This window comes from Erinaceus europaeus, chromosome 13, assembly GCF_950295315.1.
Source record: "Erinaceus europaeus chromosome 13, mEriEur2.1, whole genome shotgun sequence".
Taxonomy (NCBI): Eukaryota; Metazoa; Chordata; class Mammalia; order Eulipotyphla; family Erinaceidae; genus Erinaceus; species Erinaceus europaeus.
This window is the reverse complement of record NC_080174.1, coordinates 100,590,490-100,612,459: the sequence shown is the minus strand read 5'-3', so window position 1 is coordinate 100,612,459 and position 21,970 is coordinate 100,590,490.

Sequence of the window (21,970 nt, the reverse complement as noted above, 5' to 3'; positions counted from 1 at the left end):
TATAGAGATGAATTAATTTAAAAATCTACTTTAATATTTATTAAATATGCTAAGTATAGAAACTAGCAATCATGTACTAATAATCACACTATGAATCCCAAGGTATGCGTTTTCACATTTATTGAAAATATTTAATAAAGATGTCCAGAGGGGAGTCAGCACCATAGCAGTCTAGCAAAAACCAAACAATGCACACATAACATTCCTGACTTCCATTGATGCTACAAAGCAATAGTAATTAATGTTACATACTGTACTGGAACAAAATCAATTTATAGACCAACAAAACAAAATTGAAATTTCATAAATAAACCCATATGTGTGTACATCATAAAGGACTAAAACCTTTTCAGTGGGGGGTGGGAGGGAAAAAGACCTCTTCAATAGCTGATGCTGGGTAGTCAATGAAAAATGAAACTGCACCAGCCCCTTAACACCATATGCCAAATAACTCAAGATGGGTCAAAGATCTGGTTATTGGAACTGAGACTAAAAATTATAGAGAAGAAAACATTGGTGAAACACGTCCACAATTTAACATCAGGCTCTATTTGGAGACTCATCACACTATGGGTAAACAAAACTAAAACAAGGTTAAATTACTGGGACTACATCAAATTGAACAGCTTCTTCACATTAAAAGAAAAGTTCAGACACACACACACACACACACACACACACACAAAGGTAACCTTGAAACTGGGAGAAGATACCTGGATGTCACAAAACTGACAAGAGACTGATCACAAATGACAATAAATAAATCATATGACTCAACAATAACATCAATTAAACCCATTATTAAATCACTAATAAAAATAGGAAAAAAAAACCAAGCCATGTTCCTCCAGCAACAAGTGTATAAAGAACATGTTTTCTTTAGTACTTGTGTTAAGCTAGCTAGAATAAACTCTTTTCTAAATATACTACAGAATGGATGTAAAGCTTCAGAAAGTTACTAAGAAGGTAGCTAGCAGATAGTGTGCTTCTGTGTTTTTATAGATTTTTTAATCTTTTTTTTAAATTAGTGATTTAATAATGATTAACAAGATTGTGGGATAATAGAAGCACAATCCCATACAATTCCAGTCACCAGAGTTCCTTATACCCTCCCCTCCACTGGAAGGTTCCCTAATCTTTATCCTTCTGGGAGAATGGAAAAAGATTTCTTTTTTTTTTCCTCCAGGGTTACAGCTGTGGCTTGGTGCCTGCAATACAGTCCACTGCTCCTGGAGGTCATTATTTTCCATTCTTTTGTCCTAGTTGTTACTGCTGTGGTTATTGTTGCCATTGCTATTTTTGTTGGATAGGACAGAGAGAAATACAGAGAGGATGGGAAGACAGAGGTGGGGAGAGAAAAACAGACACCTGCAGACCTGCCTCACAAGTGTTAAGTGGCCACCCTACAGTTGAGAGCTGGGGGCTCGAACTGGGATCCTTACTCCAATCCTGGAGCTTTGCACCAAGTGCACTTAACACGCTGTGCTACCGCCCAACCACTGGAGCAAAGATTTTATGGGGTGCAGAAGGAGGAGTTCTGAATTCTGTAATTGCTTCTCCACTGGACATGGGCATTGCCCGTTGGGTCCATACCCCCAACCTGTTTCTGTCTTTCCCAAGTGAGGCAGCAGGGCTCTGGGGAGGTAAAAGCCATATCTTTTTTTAGTCTTCTATTATTTCACATGAAAAATGTTTATTTTTTTTTTTACCTCTGGGGTTATTGCTGGAGCTCAGTGCCTGCACTATAATCCACTGCTCCTGGAGGTTATTTTCCCTTTTGTTGCTTATCATTGTTGTTATTAACAATGTTGTTATTGTTGTTGGATAGGACAGAGAAAACTGAGAGAGGACAGGAAGACAGAGATGGGGAAAGAGAGAGAGACACCTACAGTCCATCTTTACCACTTCTGACGTGACCCCCTCCCCCGCAGGTCAGGAGCTAGGGGTTCCAATCAGGATCCTTAGGCCAGGCTTTGAGCCTTGTACCATGTGCACTTAATCCACTGCACTACTGCCAGGCCCCCAATTATATATATATATATATATATATATATATATATATATATATATATATATATATATTATATATATTACTTGTTAATTTTTTAAAGAATGCCTTCAAATTATTTTTTATTTATTTATCCTTTTGTTGCCCTTGTTTCAAATTATTAATAATAGCTGACTCTATCTTTTCAAATAGTCTCTGAGTAGAGAATGTTTCTCCATTTTCCACCTGAGGAAGTTGGATACTGAAATTGGGGCAGCTTGGAACATTCCTACTCATGACCTCAGAATGTGAACTCAGGTCTATAGGGATGCAGAGGTCACATAGGCTCCAAAGCTTAATATGGTCACCAGATCAGATCAAATTTATGTGGTTTACAGTCAACAATATTTATACACCTATCCCATACTTGGGAGCTACTCTCTTCGCTGATCCAGCTTTCTGGTCCTTTCTCCAGCCATGATATCATCTCCACAGACAATAACTTAGATCCACCTGCATATTAGATGTTAGGCTCAGGAAAACAAAGTAGTATAGTCATAGGCTCTTTGGAATACACCTAAAATAGAACTATAACTAACTCTAAAATGGATACCCCCCAACTCTTCATATGAACTTTTACAGCATTTAGGATAATGATTAGTCAACTTTTGTTTGTTTGTTTTATATGTTAAATCTTTTTTCAGACAACAGGTTCCAGATGCTAACATGATGCCAACTGGACTTCCGTGGGCAGAAAACCCCACACCAATGTGTCTTTGAGCTCTGCTTCCCCAAAACCCCGCCCCACTAGGGAAAGAGAGACAGGCTGGTAGTATGGATCAACCTACAAACACCCATGTTCAGTGGGGAAGTAATTACAGAAGCCAAACATTCCACCTTCTGTACCCTATAATGACCCTGGGTCCATACTCCCAGAGGGAGAAAGAAGAGGAAAGCTATCAGGGGAGGGGTTGGGATATGGCATTCTGGTGGCAGGGGTTGTGGGGAATTGTACCCATCATATATATGGTTTTTGTCAGGGTTTCCTTTTTATAAATAAAAATTTTAATTACTGTCTCTGAAACGTGGAGGTGGAAATGAACATAAAAGGAAAGGGAATTTTCCATCATTTTCTGAAGCTTTCTCTAGATCTGATTTATCTGAGGCAACTCCCATTTTAAACACAGTGTTTTCAATGGAGTTTCTGGTAATATTCCCAATGGATGTGACCAGTGGTGTTAGAGGGAACTCCTAGAGATCTTGCCCCACATCATCTATGGGGGAATCCTATGATCCTCTGGATAGGACCCTAGGTGATAAGAGTGGCTTGACACTGGCTAAAGAGACCATCATTGAGTGAGCCAGTCTCCTGCCCTTATCCAGCTTTTGGAGTCCCTTCTATATCAGACAAGCTTAGACTTTCTCCCAGTTTTTAAAGTGTTGAGTGGCTTTTCAAACCAGTATTAGGTTTGTGAAATACAGGTTAAAATCCTCTGGAGAACCTCAGGAGGTCTCTATTCTGTGAAAAGGAACACATCAGGTTTCCCAGTTCCATGAAACAGTCAAAGATTCACATACATCACACACACACACACACACACACACACACACACACACACACACACACACACCCCTTATTCTTCCTGGGCCCTAAGGGTCTTTTATCTCCCACCCATGAGTGTGGCATGTGAGGAGGCAACAGAACAGAATGAAGTGGCATATGCACTTCGGACCACACTAACACACTCTCCCACGTGGTCTTCCAATCTGGTTAGATAAGGACAAACTCAGTCAGACGGGTTGACATAGTTAGATTGGTGTCAGGATTGAAAAGGATGACAGGTATTTGGGGTACAAGGGCCTGCTTTTCTTCACTGAGCACAGTATTTTGTATTAAACTTTCATCCTTTTAATGCATACATATAGTTTTCTTTCCCTTTTCTTTTACTTTTCACACTGGCTTTATCCAATGGTTAATGCTATTTTCCAACTTCTTACAATGAACAAAGCTGAAGAGAACATCTGTTCAGCTAATTTCCTATAAATTCATGATAATTTTCTTAGGATATGTTCCCAGAAATGAAACTGCTGGAAGCAGAAAGAATGGTGGTGGTGTTCTTGCTGCCACTGGAATATGGTACCTACACTACTTCCCCATTACAGGCTGACATTTCTTTAGAGACCAAGAGACATAGAAAAAGAATAGAGAGACACAGAGAAGGAGAGATGTCTGCAACACTGCTTCACAGCCCATGACGGTCCCTGAAGGGAGACACCAAGGACATGAACTTGGGTCCTTGTGCTTGGTAGCGTGTGCTACCAATTCTGCCAGTTGAGCCACCACCAGGCCCTGGAATAGTAGTGCTTTTTAAATGTGTGCTATGACCCTTAGTACAATATCATTATAGAAACAAGGAAATATAAACAAATAGATAAATTGAAGACTAAGAAATAATGTTCAGACTTCAAAGAGCAATGTAACTTGCCTTACAAAAAACTAAAATCTTGGCCTAATGATGGTTGATGACATAAACAGCATAGTATAGACTTGGGAATATGTAGTTATCATGATGAAAGACTGAAAAGACAACATAAACAGTTTGTGAAAAATTCTAAATTGCTGGGGGCAGATAACATAGCAGGTTAAGCACACATGGTACAAAGCGCAAGAACAGGCATAAGGATCCAGGTTCGAGCCTCCAGCTCCCCACCTGCACGGGATCACTTCACAAGCGGTGAAGCAGGTCTGCAGGTGCCTATTCTTCTCTCCCTCTCTCTGTCTTTTCTTCCTCTCTCTCGTGATTACTCTCTGTCCTATATAACAACAATGACAGCAATAACAGTAAACAATAAGGGCAACGAAAGGAAAAAAAACAGCCTCCAGGATCAATGGATTTGCAGTGCAACACCGCGCACCAGCAATAAGCCTGGAGGCAAAAAAAAATCTAAATTGCCTATAGTATAGATTTCAGTGCTACGTTTTTAATAGAACCAGAAAACAAATGTTGGAAAACTTGTCAAAATACTACAAAAGATTGAAGTTATTTTTAAAGAGTCAAAGTTATCCTATTACAAGCAAATAAAAAGTATTCATACCCACTAACATGCTCATGAGGTCCTCTAGCTCCGTCTGTCTCTCTCACACAATTTATAGAAGAAATGTGAAAACATGCCAGTAGGACACTTTCTAGTAGTGGACAATGGAGTTAGTTGGTTGTGGATTTATTTATTCATTCAAAAACTATGTGGACACTGGGAGACTGCCAAACTTGCCCATTCACTGAATCTCAACCCCTAAAGACAGTGCCATACTCTAGCTGGGCAGCCTGGAGAACAAATCTTCCACAGAATGTTCCCTGAGACAGGCAGAGACCCAGGGCCACACAGATATATTGACTTTTGGAAGTTAAGACCTGAGACACAGGCACAGCAGAAGTAGCTATTCAGTGAGGTCATAAAGAACAAATGAGAAGAAAACAAGGAAAAGGCTAAATAAATTAATTCATTAAATTAAAAATCAGGGAATCTTGTCCTTGTGTAGGTGAATCGGAAACTGGTACAGAGTAACAGGACCCAAGAGCAGAGTACTGGGCCCACAGGAAGTGGCAGTGTTCACAAGACAAGGTCAGACAGATCTGGAGAATCTGTAATGTGTCCCACAGTCTCACTCATTCATCCACAGAATAGTATGACCTCTTCGGTCAGATCTTAGCTAAATAAGACCAGGCACTGGTATTTTTTGTTTTGTTTAATTTATTTATTTTCCCTTTTGTTGCTCTTGTTGTTTAACGTTGTTGTGGTTATTGATGTCGTTGTTGTTGGATAGGATAGAGAGAAATGGAGAGGAGGGGAAGACAGAGAGGTGAGAGAAAGACAGACACCTGCAGACCTGCTTCAACACTTGTGAAGTGACTCCCCTGCAGGTGGAGAGCTGGGGGTTCTAACAGGGATCCTTACGCATGTCCTTGTGCTTTGTGCCACATGCACTTAACCCACTGCGCCACCGCCCAACTCCCCAGGCACTGTTTTTTAAGAGCTGTCTCTCCAGAAGAAAGGTGGCAGGGGCAGGGGGTCTGGGGGGATGGGGAGATTTTGATGGTGAGATGCTATTCCATAGAAGGTGAAGAGTGTTACTTGGCCCACCCTGTGGATCAGAAAGTGGTACTGATACCACATCTAAGTTCTCATTGGGACACTCACCTTGCTTCCCAAGCGTTGGGCGGGGGGACAGAAAAGTAGCTTGGATTTGGAGACAAAAGCTTAAGACTTCACCCACATGGTTTCACATTCAGAACAGCAGCCATAATTCTCTGGGAAAATAGCTCAACAACAGACCATGCTAAATGTCCAACAACAGACAGGTGGTTAAGAAATTTAGCGTCTAGGGGTAGGCAGTGGTGCATCCAATTAAACACACATATTACCATGTTAAAGACCTGGATTTAAGCCCCTGTTCGGAGAGGGGGGGAGAGAGAGAGGAGGGGAGGGGAGGTGGTGGGAGGGGAGAAGAGAAGAGAAGAGAAGAGAAGAGAAGAGAAGAGAAGAGAAGAGAAGAGAAGAGAAGAGAAGGAGGAGGAGGAAGAAGAAGGGAATAGAAGAGAAAGGTAATTGTGGTCTATATTCATAATGGAATACTATTCAGTTATTTAAAATGATGTAACAATCTCTTTTGCCCCATCTTGAATGGAACTTGAAGAAATCATGTTAAGTGAGATCAATCAAAAGGAGAAGAATGAACACTATATGACCTCACTAATAAGTGGAACTTAAGAAAGATAAAACACAGGGAGTCGGGCGGTAGCACAGTGGGTTAAGTGCACGTGGCACAAAGCGCAAGGACTGGTCTAAGGATCCCAGTTTGAGCCCCCAGCTCTCCACATGCAGGGGAGTCGCTTCACAGGCAGTGAAGCAGGTCTGCAGGTGTCTGTCTTTCTCTCCCACCTCTCTGTCTTCCCCTCCTTTCTCCATTTCTCTCTGCCCTATACAACAACAACAGTAGTAACTACAACAATTAAAAAAGAGCAACAAAAGGGAATAAATAAAATTTTTTAAAAAGAAAGAAAGATAAAACACTGGGTGAAAACCAGACTAGATGTTCTCCATTGCAGAAAGCCCACGGAAGGGAGTTGAGTGGCTATCAGGGACCCAATGCACAGTGGTGGAGCAAAATTGATGGTGGGAATGGTGTGTAGATACCTATCATGGAAGGATGAACAAGTAACCCATGTAAGAACTGTCCTGTAAATCATTATTTTCTGGGTGGATGGTAATATGAAGATGGCCTGGTCACAACCTATGCAAGATGGCTGCAAATGGGTCCCAATGAACCAGCTTCATTGAGCGTGACTGTGAGCACTATGCTAAATGCTTTATTTTTAAAATATGGAGACTGGGCAGTGGTGCACCCAGTTTAGCACACATGTTGTATTGGAACTGGTGTTGAAGTCCCAGGTCCCCATCTGCAGGAGGTAAGCTTCATGTGCAGTGACACAGTACTGCAAGTGTTTCCTCTTTCTCTTTGGCTGTCTCCTCACCCTCCTCTCAATTTCTCTCTGTCCTATCAAATAAAAAGGGGGGAAATTTCATTGTGTATGTATGTACTTATTTAGGAGAAAGAGAGAATCAGTAACAACTCTAGCATGTACATACCAGGGATTGAACTTGGGACTCTCACACACACAGGCTCTGTGTTCTACCTGCTGAGTCACCTCTGGAGCTTCTCTAAATGCTGTATGCTGTACAGCCACAGTTTCACTTCATCCTTGTGACAATCCTATCAAATCAGCATTGATTCTGTCCCCTTTTGAGTATTAGGATCAAAACTCAATGATACCACTTGAACTGTCACCCCAGGGGGGCTCCAATTCATCCTCATGCAGGAGAGCAGGACAACTTTTCATGACGGATAAGGGGATAATGACATCTTGGCTGGCTTAACATATATACTTACAGGTTCTGGTGGATTAGTTCAGTACTTTTTTCTTTTGTGCAGAGTATAGTACATCATTTTAAAGGTAATGCCTACCTAAACTTACAAAGTTACTGTTAAAATATTTTCTATGATTTTAAGGAAAGTCTTGTTGCAAATGTTCCTTTTTAGCAATGACTCATTAAAAGTTTTCTTTTTTGTTATTCTATGACTACACCAGATGAGAATATCAGCTGAAGACTGAAAATCTTGCTCTTCAGTAGTTTTCATGTAATTATTATTATTATTTTAGAAAAACTCATACTTTACTGTGGTTGCCATGGACAGACAACCAGATTCTTGCCTGAATTCACAGTAAAGTGGCCATGTTGCTCTGTGTACAGACAGTCACCACCTAAGCTGTTGGCACCAAGCAACAATTCTAGGCCCCACTTCCTTTCAGCCTTCCTCCCAAGAATTCCCTCTGCTCAAAAGGCAAGTTTCTGTCTCAGCTCAAAAATAAATAAATAAATGTCATGTTATCTTATCCCTGGATACCAAAATTCTCAAACAGGAATGGTTCCCATTAGACAAAGCAGAACCCATTTTGAAAATAGCAAGACTCTCAGAAAGGCAAATATAATAGTCCAAGGAAATTTACATGCAAATGTCTATGGAGGTCCAATCACAAGGGCAAGAGTGCAGGACAACTTCTTCTAGCAGGAAAGAGAGTTTAAGAATAAAACCTGGAGGCATCCATCATGGAAAAATGACTGGGAATAATTCAGGAGACGCACATTTTCTCAAGAGTGAGCCCTATAATATTCTCTCTGAGAAATGACAGATCAGCCCAAGAGGACTGTCACTCCAAGGGACTGAATGTGAGGACCAGGAGCTGCTGACTGAGAAGCATCTCCACAGCATAGGGGCAGAAAGTAATGGCTGAAAAAGCAGAGCAGTGGTTACTGAACTCCAGCTGCCATGGACAGCTCAGTCCATTCCTTGTCACTACTGTTCAGGCTAGAAGGCAGGGTAAGTGCTCCTATCTGTGTCTGGCACACCACAGGACAGCGCTGAGACTTGGCGTTTCAAAGGAGAGCCCTGACACCACACACACACACACACACACACACACACACACACACACACACACACAAACCATCTTATACACTAAGGAGCCCAGACAAAGAAAATGTCAGTCTTCCGGGAATGGACTGTTTGATGAAAACAGCATTAAGTAAAACTATGGTGGATGAAGAATAACTTTTCTTTTTAATGGGCAGATGTAGAAAGAGTGAGAGAGACCAGAACACTGAGGCTTTCTTCAATGCTATGGGGGCCCAGGCTCAAACTTGGGTCACACAGGTGGCAAAGCTCTGCATTATCCAAGTAAGCAACTTTGTCAGTCCTTACAAGTGATTTAACTGCACGAGAACACTCTGCTTGCTGACTTCCTGTTTATTTATTTGTTTTAATGTAGTACCAGAAATGAGCTCTGAGCCTTGTACATATGCAACATCAATTTATGGCTTCATGCGTGGCAGATAACACTACTGAGAGACCTCTTTGGCCCTTTTTCTTTCTTCACTATCTGGGGGACAGGAGAGGAGTATCACATCATCATTCTACCTCATCAGGGGAGCTACCACAGTGCTATCCATGGTACTCCCATGTGGTGCCAAGACTAAAACTCATGGTAAGGTATATGTGCTGCCCACTGACTCATCTTGTCCTTACGACTGACTTCCTGAACACAACTCTTCATAACCAATGTACTGGCAGTGCTGACACAGGACTCCCTTCTGCCCAGGGCACAAAGGCATAGTTATTTTTATTGTGTCCAGTGAAAGACCAGGGCATATCTATTATGTGTGTCAATAAAATATATTTAATTAACACTCCTTTAAAATCTGTAGTCAAAGTGCCTATTATTCAATAACTTGGGCAACTGAGAAACTATGACTTCCATGTTTTCTTAAATCAATATTATATACTTACTTTTTTGCCACCAGTGTCTGCAACAATCAACCATTCCAAGTAGACTATTTTCTCTTTTTTTTCATACAGAAGATGGAATATAGAAACGGGTAGAGAGAGAGAGAGAGAGACAGAAATAGAGAGGGGGGAGAGAGGGTGGAGAAACACCACAGCACTACTTTACCACTCATGGAGTTTCCCCTCTGCATGGTGCTCCTATGAATCCTTAGCATGGCAAAGTGTGTGCTCTACTAAGTGAGCTATCTCCTAGTCGTCACCTCAATATGTTGTTTTAAATAACAAAAGCATCAAGGCATCTCTTTACCCTATGTGCATTTCATGAAAGATACTCTGTTAAGAGCAATAACAGATCCTCTAACAATTAAAAAAAAGCCCCATTATTATCCTTTACTTTCAAAATGGTCAGGTTCTAGGTACATGAAATACAATGTATTTAAATTCTGCAAAGCACTTTTTTTTATAGGATAGGACAGAGTGAATTTTTTTCTTTTTTTAATATTTATTTTTCCTTTTTGTCGCCCTTGTTGATTTTTATTATTGTTGTTATTGATGTCATCATTGTTAGATAGGACAGACAAAAATGGAGAGAGAAGGGGAAGACAGAGAGGGGGAAGAGAAAAAGAGACACCTGCAGACCTGCTTCACCACTTGTGAAGTGACTCCTCTCCAGGTGGGGAGCCAGGGGCTCGAACCGGCATTCTTATGCCAGTCCTTGCACTTTGCGCCACATGTGCTTAACACGCTGCGCTACCACCCAACGCCCTTTTTTATCTTTATTGATTTATTTATTGGATAGATACAGCCAGAAATCAAGAGGGAAGAGGGTGATAGAGAGGGAGAGAGACAGAGAGATACCTGCAGCCCTGCTTCAACACTTGTGAAGCTTTCCCCCTGCAGGTGGGGACCTGGCTCAAACCTGGGTCCTTGCACATTGTAACATGTGCACTCAACTAGGTGTGCCACCATCTGGTCCCAGGACAGAGTGAAATTGAGAGAGGAAGGGAAGATAGGGGAATAGAAAGAGATGACTGCAGACCTGGTTCACTACCTGTGAAGCAACTCCCTTGTAGGTAGGGAGCTGGGGCTTGAACTGGGATACTTTCACAGGTCCTTGCACTTCGTACTATGTATGCTCAACCTGAAGCACTACTGCCGGCCCCCCAAAGGACTTTTTCTATTGAGTATTATTATTAATTGCTATTATTTATTTTGTAACTTATACCATTTTAAAAAACCTAACTACAGAGAGTTACAGGTTATATATGTCAAAGGGGAGAAATACCAAAGTAATCCGAATTCTATAGAAGGGTTTTACATGTTAAATTTCATTTCCACCACAAGTAACCTATAACATTCAGAAATACTGGAAAGTAGAATACATGTTTATTTTTGTCTCAAACAGTACCACTTAGGATAATTATACTATAAGTGCAAAGTTCTTTCGAAGAAGGAGGAATAAATGATTAAGAGTTTGAAACAATGACTTAGAATGCTGAACTGAGAACCTTTATTTCATCTGCTTGGTTACTGGACATAGTACTCATTTTGCTCACTCAAGTTACCACTTAGTCTCAAGTGCAATACACAAGTTTGACATGACAAGTGACATCAATGACATCTGTGGCTTATATGAACTCTTAACCAAGAACAGAGAAACATGGAGGAAAGAGTTAATAAAGGGAACTGAGTGATTTGCATGTATAAAGTCCAGTTCCTTTGAACAACTTTTACTGAGAAGAACCCTCAGGTCTGCTGAACTACTGACAGAGGATAAATTGACTCTAAATGTTGGTGGAGAAGATAGTGTCTTTGGTGCGTGTAGTTCCTGTTCCTGTCCCTGCAGGCCTGCAAGGCCCTACCTCTCAGTCCAAATGTACCCACGTACACCATACACCCTGAATCCCACTAGCCATAATGCCAGATGTGGGGTACAAAATAATTCTCATTTGTTCTCTTGCAGGCAATGAAAAAGTCACCCCATCTAAAGGAAATGGTGCACACTCTACAATTACTATTAGAGCCAAAATCTCTGAGTCTCAGCTGCCTGCACAAGACAATTTGGCTACTGGAAAATTCTGATTAATGGTATTTTTTGAAAAACTAGAGTAACAACTTGACCTGCCAAAAATTAGCATGTTTTTATCATTTTACCTTTTTTTTTTTTTTGCCTTGGTTACCTATTACCTTTCTTTCACCAGGGAAATAAAGCAGGTAAACTGAAAATTCTGCTGTAATGCAACTCAACCTCAAATCTAAATGTGTCACTCCCAGGGGTGAAAGTGGAGCTAAAAGGGGGTCTGTTGCTAACTGGGCTTTGGAATCTCTGAATGTGCCACAGGGACACTCTCTGATTATGCTGAGAAGAGTCTTCAAGTCTTAGGAGACTAAAGCCCCTGAGTGTCAATCAGAAGCACAGGCCTCCCGGCCCCCAAACTGATGACTGGGTGAGAACAGAGACATCCCCCCGTTGGCAACCCCTTCCACCCCCAGTTCAGTGGCAGGTGAGGTGGCCTCCCCAGCACACTCCAGCCAAAGGTGATGGAGAGGCTACAGCACTTCAATCTCCCTAAAGCAGCCCAGGCAGAATCGATCAACACTGAAGACGGTTCTGCTGGCAATGGCCATATTGTTAATCCATACAATATTGCCACCACTGATAAATCATGGATTCTGAATCCCAAGACCTTCACCGAGAGCGAAAGGCTGATGGAGTCCCTCATCCAGGACTAGCCCAGAGCTTCCTGGGGTGGTGCAGGCAGGTCCCCTCTGCTTGCCACCTCGCCAGAGCTCGCCACCCCCTCCCCACCTCTTGCAACTCTTCTCTCCTTTAGGCTCCCCAAGTCTAATTAGTCCCAACACCCCGGTCGCATCGCGGGGGTGGGTGGTGGGGGTGGGGCGAGGCGGTAGGCAGCGGCCCCCCTACACACACACCCCAGCCAGCCCACCTGGCCGCACCCGCCGCACCCTGGCCATGGCGCGCAGGGCTGTGCTCATCACATCATTATTTCTCCCGCAAGAGAGGGAAGGGGCACAAGCAGCGACAGCCTCTGCCAGGGGAGGCTTGGTTACAAAATCCTGCGCTGGGTAGCGCCTCGCTTAGCAACCACCCCTAAAAAGGCCCAGGCAACTCTCTTGCACTTGGAAAGGGGGGCATCGGCCACCTCCTGCCGGCGCACGCCTTCCCCCCACCCCTGTCGCTGCAGCCCAGGCCACCCCGCACCAGCGACCCCACACCTCTCCTTTCCCGCGGGTCCCAGAGAGCGTCACCACACGGAACTGACCAAGGAGGTTGGGGGGGGTGCAATGTGCCGCCTGCCCCACCACCACCAAGGCGGCTGCCCCTTCTAAGCCAGAACCCGAGTCCCAGTCAGCATGTAGCCCTCTCGCCAGTCAGCCCCTCCATGGGTCTCCCGCCTACTGGGCTTACAAGGCCAAGGAGGGACAGTCGCACCTCCGTGGCGTCCCACTCGGCGCCCACCGTGCACCCCAGAGCCCAGGACCCAGGGACCCCGCCACGGTGCAGGACGCACACGCTGGCTCCGGGCACTCAGTGCCGCCGGGGCGCGGGGCCACGCTGCCAAATCGCGGTCCCACGCACAGGTGCGGGGGGACCTCGCTCTGGCTCAGGAGCAGCGACCTACGCGCTCCCGCCCCCACACAGTCTCGCGCAGGGTCCCCCGCCCACACCCGCGCGCTCCGCGGGGACCCTACCCCGCCACCCGCCACCCCCCTCCTCCGCGCCGACCTGACCGGCCCCGCAGTCGCACCTTCCTCAGCGTGCACATCCTCGAGTGCTCCAGGCTCAGCAGGTGCCGGGCCACATGGCTAGCGGGCCCCTAGGCAGGCTTCGTAGTCCTGTTGCCTCCGAGACTCCAGGCTCCCTTGGTCAGTCAGTCAGGGTTCCTGTTGGTCCAGCGCTCAAGCCCGGTTTCCTTCTGTGCCAGCGGCTGGCGCCTGCGCACTCAGCGCCCAGGGAGGCACCTGCACACTGGGGGGCGGCCAGTGCGCGCTCCACCAGAGGGGCCAGCCCCCTGCATGCCTAGGGGGACTCTCAGCCCGTGGTGCCTCGCACCGCACGCCCCAGCCCAGGTCCCTGGCCCACCCTTCTTCACCCCACCCCCCGAGTCCCTCCAAACAGACAACTGTTGCGCAGGGACCCGCGGGTCAAGCGGGGACATGGGGACCTCGGAGGGCCCGGGCGCATGTCCCAAGGAGGCTGCGGCCTCCACCGCGGTGCACTCCAGCCCAGCCCCGGGCGCTGCAAAGTTCCCTGCAGGACCGTGCAGCCCCGCGCCGGAAGGCCCGCTAGGGACCCAAAGCTCCAGCGCGCGGAGCTCCTGTGCACACAGAAGTCTTCACAGAGGCTGCTCTGCTCAGTGCACCAGAGGGAGAGAGGTAGTAAGGGAGGGAGGGAAGGCATGAGAGTGAGAGTGTGTATGCACACTGGGAGAGTACAGTGATCAAATTGAAGTTGGTGACCCATAGTTGAACTCAACATCTGGAAGTATCTCTTTGATTCCTGAAAAATGACTTGTTTCTAAGTGGTCCCAATGATTCTACCAGGACTTTGAAATGGTTTCTCTTTATGGGCAAATAATAGAAGGTGCAAGAAAAGGAAACTTAGGAAAAGACATTTAAGATTACTTCTAGTTAGTAAAATCATCAACTGCATTCTTGCTCTAAGTCCTTTTTGCTAGGGTGTACACTGAGTCTATTTCACTAGGTGTGCACACTGTCTCAGAAGGTGTGCACTGACCCCTTCTCACTAGGTTACACAGTGTCATCATATTAGGCATGCATATATGGTGTCAGCTTGATAGGTGTGCACAGTGTCATCTCAACATGTATGCACAGGAGTCTAACGACCTTCATCACCACTGCAGGCAGCACCATGGACAATGCATGGCACTTGCCATTCTGATCATCTATAGATTCTTGAAAGAAAGGAGCAAACCTCACAAATGGACATCAGAAATATAATTGACAGGGGAAATAATTCATCCATTACAGTCTAGCCCTTACCATGCCTGAGGACCTGTAGCAAATCTTCAATACACCCCAGTTATTATTGCATATATCATGTCCACAATTCAATCTGAATTGAATCTCCCTAAGTGGCTTGTGGGGGCTTCTGCATGGAGAATTGGCTCTAGGATCTGTGGGATTCATCTAGAATTCTCAAAGGCAGATGTGCAACTTATTCTCAGCTGAGGACACCAACATGACTTGAAAAAGAGCAACCATTTCTAACACTTTTTTTTCTTCTATGACAACCACTTCAGAACCTCATTTAACCTAGAAATAAAGCAGCAAGAAATCCTACTCACTGCCCTGCTTCCCGTGTAAGAGCTGAAAAAGTAGTAGTAGTCTCAGAGAAGCAGTGCACCCTTTAGGCAAAATCCAACAAATCCTCAGATCAGGAACTTTAACATTTGTACGCAGCAGATGAACACAGATACAGCAGAAGAAGGAGTCTGTGGCCAGGGGACAGGTCAGCACTGACCTAGACATCTACAAAAGTTAAAAAAAATTGTGTCAACAGAGAGTAGCACCACCGAGAAGCTGCAGCTGAGGGCATATTTCCACCTTCAGTTCTACTCCTCTGCTTCTATGGAGCCTTCTGGAGGGCACACCTTCCACAGAGATGCTGAGTGAAAGCCCACAGTGGGCCCATCAGTGCAAATGCATTCCGTTTTAAGAGTGGAGGAGATTAAGTCCACCCAGAGTGTAAAGAGAAAGGGCACAGCTATTGACTAATCTTCAAAAAGGGCACACAAGATAAAGCCATTCTCATTACTTCCTAGACATGTTCTATGCCCTCAATTTAAAACATGGGCATTTCAACAGGCCAATAAAAATAAAATACCATGATGTGGAGTGTGGTTCAAAAAGAGGAGAGATATAGACAGGCATGCAGATAGAGAGACACAGAAAGAGGAAGGAAACCTGGAGAAATATGAAAGTCTTCTATAAATTTCCAAAAAAGATGATGCTAAGCAACTGCTCTCAACCCCTGTCCCCTAAACCTGTAGCCTGGAAGGCACTGTCCAGTACAGCTTTGGGGGTGTTAGGGGGCTATGCTCACAGAGGAATGAGTGCACTTTCCATGTAAACATGTTGAGCTCCTCTCATGAGCTGAACAAGAAAAAGGAGGAGACACAGCATAACAGAAGGAAAATGAGGAGGCACCACCCTGCACTTGTGAAGTCTCATTTACCTTCCAAGTTCAAATATCTAGAAAACGATTAAATCATAAAACCTAACAAGAAAAACTAAAATGCTATTCCACATCATACAACATGTTTCTTTCAAAGAAGGTCCAGAAATCACCCCTTTCCCCCATTCAATTACCAACCACCTGGCTAAGTTCATACATTACAGTGCTCAAAGATCTGGGTTCAATCCCCTGGTCCCCACCTGCAGAAAGGAAGCTTCATGAGTAGTGAAGTAGAACTGCAGTTGGCTCAACTGGTAGAGCGCCAGACCTGCATGCCTAAGATTCCTGGCTTGACTCCTGGCAGCATATGTGCCAAAGTGGTGCTCTGGTGTTTCTCCACCCCATCTCATATGAAACTCTCTCTCAAGTATAATAAATAAAAAATGAACCTTGAAAAATGGTTTAAGGATCTGGGGATATAATTCACCAGGTAAAGCGTGTGCCTTGTTATGTGCGCACAGTTCAGGTTTGAGTCTTGGAACTGCCTGGGAGATGCTACAGCACTAGAGGAAGACCTGGTGCTGTTGTGTTTCTCTATCTGAAAGAAAAAGGGGGTTGGGTGGTGGTACAGCAGGTTAAGTGCAGGTGGCTCCAAGTGCAAGGACCTGCGTTAAGGATCCCAGTTTGAGCCCTCAGCTCTCCACTTGCAGGGGAGTCGCTTCACAGACGGTGAAGCAGGTCTGCAGGTGTCTGTCTTTCTCTCCTCCTCTGTCTTCCCCTCTTCTCTCCATTTCTGTCTGTCCAGTCCAACAATGATGACATCAATAACAACAACAGTAATAAATACAACAATAAAACAAGGGAAAAAAAGGGAAAATAAATAAATTAATTAATGTATTTTTAAAAATATTTTTAATTTATTATTTATTCCCTTTTGTTACCCTAGTTGTTTTATTGTTGTAGTTATGATTGATGTTGTTGTTGTTGGATAGGACAGAGAGAAATGGAGAGAGGAGGGGAAGACAAAGAGGAGGAGAGAAAGATAGACACCTGAAGACCTGCTTCACCGCTTGTGAAGCGATTCCCCTGCAGGTGGGGAGCCGGGGGCTCGAACCGGGATCCTTCAGCCAATCCTTGTGCTTTGCGCCACCTGCGCCCAACCCACTGCGCTACCACGGACTCCCAATAAATAAATATTTTTTTAAAAGAAAGAAAAAGGAGCCCAGTTTGGTGAAATCATGCATGTAGAAGGCCCTGTCTCCTCAAAAAGAAATTGTGCAAAATATCATATGCTTGGAATTTCACAAATAGCAGCAGGGCATAGTAATCAGGAAAAGATGCAAGAGGAAAGCATGCTCGTGCTCACAACTTCTGCTTTTTGCAGACTGGATTTTAAAGTTTCTGAATATTGAAAATAGAACATATTTTGACTTTATTATTATTTTACTATTATTTTTTCCCATTAGGGGGAATGGGAATGGGAGACAAGAGATCATTTCCAATTTTAAATACTGGATGTTGAGAGGTTGTTTTTCACTACTAATGAACACTCATGCTGATGGTTTTCCAGTTGATGTATGGTGGTGTCTGTGCAGCTGTTTGTTCCAGGATCAAGTTTCTGCTGTAAATAGGAGATTCTGGGATGAACAGACATAGGACATGTTTTGTGGGTCTGCAAATTGGGAGGGAGTTAAGACACAGCTGTATGGTCAGGGCCACACGTGCACGTAGGACCTTTCTTTGTTGGGGCTGTTTGAAATCAGATGTCTGCTCATCTCTATTTCTGATATACAAAGGCTGGGTCTGAGGGATGGACAGTAGCACAGCAGGTTAAAAATAACAACAACAACAAAAAAGAGGGGGAAATGGCCTCCAGGAGCAGTGGATTTGTAGTGCAGGCACCAAGCCCCAGAGATAACCCTGGAGACAAAAAGAAAAATAAAGAAAGGTTGGGTACTAATATGCAATTCCTGCAAACTCCTGCTCAGAGATTCCTGTCAAGCCCTGCGTGTCAGCAGCCAGAACACTTCCTCTTTTCACAGTAGCTACTTCCTCCTGCAGACAACTCTCTCATGTGCTGTGGTTGCCTTCTATTTATGTCTCTAGTAGAGACATGAGCACTGCACACATTCAGTGAATGCTGGATCTATAGAAGCAGATGGATTCTGCTGCCTTCATTCTTTTAGAAGGTGAGGGGCCGTGTGGCTTTGCTTTCAACCCTCTATGATTCTATCAGTGTAAAAATAAGATACCAGGATTGTTGTGTATGGGAGTCAGGACTCTTTCTGCAACTCATGTAAATACATCAGTGTCCTGAACTGAAATGCACAATAAATTCAGGACTCACAGTGAATCCATTCTTCTAGAAACACAATGTAGAAACTGGAATAACAAATGAGGGAAATATAACACACTTCTGAGGGAAGAAAAAAAGTACCAAAAAGACAAAGGTAATTTCATGGAGTTCCATGCACTGCAGTTGTGCTGTTCACTTAGGTGTACATTGGAGGTCATTCAAATTAGGGTTAAATGATGTGTGGAATGAATCTCGGTGTGAGATGGTCGTCTTCTTCTCAGTACCACTAGGTGGGAGCCTCCTAGCTGCCCCATGGTACCAATGCAGCAAAACTAATGCTGATTTGCCCTTATGGGTTTCTTTTTTCAAGAGAAAAGGATCTTCTCCTTTCAGACACATTCTTGAAGGATAAAGCAAAGGAATATGACCAGGGTCTCAGATCCACCCCGCCCTGCCCTGTGGAATAACACAACTGGCAGAAAAGCTTCAGGGCCTGAGTTCCTCAGGGCACTAGGCTCTGGGACAGGTGGCCAGCAGGTTCTTACCTCTCTGCCTTCTGCAATTTCCCTGTTTCATTTACACCACAGCAAGGAGTATTCTCTTCCACAAAGACAAAAAAAAAAAGGTGTGCTTCTCCAATCACTCACCAACACTTTCCTTTTACCATATAGTTGTTTTTCAGAGCCTAGAAGTATATTGCTGTTTTATTTAGCTCATCTACTTGCTTTTTTATGCTTATCAATGATTTAATAGTGATTTACAAAATTAAAAGATAATAGAGGTAAAATTCCACACTGTTCCTACCTACCACCAGAGTTCTGGGTCCCCACAGCCCTCTAGTGGAAATTATAATAGTTCTCCCAAAGTCACAGATATGGATTGACTATATATTTTTATGGATTTTTTAGTGATTAATATTGATTTACTAGATTGTAAAAGGTATAATTGTAATAGGAGAATAATTCCATACAGCTTCCATCAATAGAGTTCTGTGTCCCATCTCCTCTATTGGAAACTTTCCTATTGTCTCTCCATCTGGGAGTATGGACCAAAATTCTTTTTTGGGGTACAGAATGTGGACAGTCTGGCTTCTGTAATTGTTCTCTGCTGGCCATGGACTCTGGCTTCTGTAATTGTTCTCTGCTGGACATGGACACTGACATGTTGATCCATGCTCCCAACCTTTTCTATCTTTCCCTAGTGGGTTAGGGCTCAGGAGAGATGAGGTTACAGGATACATTTATGAGGTCATCTGCCCAGGGAAGGACTGACTATTATCTATCATCCAATCTATCTATCTATCTATCTACCTACCTACCTACCTACCTATCTCTATATATTTTGCCCATTTATATTCACTTATATGACCTTGTCTTCTCTTCCTTTCTAAGTCACACTTACACACATTACTATTACCATTCTAAGTCACACCTACACCCATTACGACTTCCAAATTTTCATTTTCTTCTTCCCTCTCAGATAAGCAAAACACTGCCTGACTTCCTCTGGTGATTTCCAGATTTTTTCCCTTCAGTGATGGGGAAAAAACAAAGATTCCTGGTGACAAACATTTCCTGGCCTGATGGAATTGGGGTTCAACGTTCTCTAGTCATCTTCCCTTCACATCCCCCCACTGCTGGAAGTATGAACCCCAAATTCTTTTTGAGGTGCAGAAGGAAGGAGCTCTGGCTTCCATGATTACTTCTCTACTGGCCAGGGATGTTAGCTAGTTGATCCATATCCCCAGCCTGTCTCTATGTATCCCTAATAAGGGAAGACTATGGAGAGGTGTAACTCATCCATTTGTTTTCTCTATCTATCACAAATGAGTGAAATCACGAGGCATTTGTCTTTCTCCACCTAAACATAATATCTACAAAGTCTATCCAGGCTACTGCAAACAGCAGGCCTTCTTTTCCTTTGATCTGAATATATATTGTGTATGCAGACTACATTTTCATTATCCACTCCCCTCTCTATAGGCAATAGGTTGTTTTCAGTTCTCACATATTGTAAATAGTACTGAAATGAACATGGAGATGTAGGTGGCTCTTGAATTACTGTTTATGCATTTTTTTCAGGTAAGAAACCTGAAGGAGGATAACTGGATCATATACAACATATATGTTTAATTTTTTTGAGGATTACACACCTCTTTCCACATGTTTTGAAAGAACGGGAGCTGGGTTAGACAGAAAGACAGCTCAACAGATTGGGCACATACCTTGCCATACTTGCAGCCTGGGTTCAAGCTTGAATACCCCATGGTAACAGTATGGCCCCAGGGAAAGCTCTGGTTCTGTGGTAAGTCTCTCTCTCTCTCTCTCTCCCTCTCCCTCTCCCTCTCCCTCTCTTTCTTTGTGTGTCTCTCTAACTGGATTAAAAGCTATTCAAAACTGAAGTTGTATCTGTATGAGATTCTGAGTATAAAGAAAAAAAGTGAAGCATGGGGGTATTACCATGAATTGACTTGCTGGAGTTTCAGAAATGACTAACCTCACCATCTTCTTTACCTTACAATCTAGGAGACCTTGGCATCAACAGCCTGACTAGATATGTTACCATCCTCTGAACAAAAATAGTCACTGACAGATGCCCATAAATCATCTGGACTGATCCCAAGTGAAATACTCCAACAACTCACCATAAATTGAAGATGTTCATGGTCATTCATTTCAAATGCACACCTTCTCCTCTTCTGATCTATAGTCATCCACAACACACTGGTGACAAGCCAAAACAGTTTTAATAGACACTAATATTTTAATAAATGAACTAGTGGACTCTCTAGAAGAGAAGGTTCATTTGAACTAATCCTAAGTCATGGCCTTGTCACTATGTAGCTGCAATTACATGAGAATTTGTGTAATACACTACAGCAGAGGATATGAACAAAACATTCATCTCAGAGGAGATCTAAAAGGCTAACAAACATATAAAAAACTGCTCTAGGTCACTTATTGTCAGAGAAATGCAAATTAAGACAACACTAAGATATCACCTCACTCCTGTAAGAATGGCATACATCATAAAGGACAGCAGCAACAAATGCTGGAGAGGTTTTTGGGACAGAGGAACCTTTTTGCATTGCTGGTGGAAATGTAAACTGGTACAGCCTCTATGGAGAGCAGTCTGGAAAACTCTCACAAGGATAGACATGGACCTTCCATATGATCCAGCAATTCCTCTCCTGGGATTATACCACAAGGACTCCATAACACCCAACCAAAAAGAGGTGTGTACTCCTATGTTCATAGCAGCACAGTTCATAATAGCTAAAACCTGGAAGCAACCCAGGTGCCCAACAATAGATGAGTGGCTGAGAAAGCTGTGGTATATATACACAATGGAATACTATGCAGCTATCAAGAACAATGAACCCACCTTCTCTGACCCATCTTGGACAGAACTAGAAGGAATTATGTTAAGTGAGCTAAGTCAGAAAGATAAAGACGAGTATGGGATGATCCCACTCATCAACAGAAGTTGAGGAAGAAGATCTGAAAGGGAAACTAAAAGCAGGACCTACCCCAATTGTAAGTAGGGCACCAAAGTAAAAACCCTGTGGTGAGGGGTAGACATGCAGCTTCCTGGGCCAGTGGGGGGTGGGAGTGGGTGGGAGGG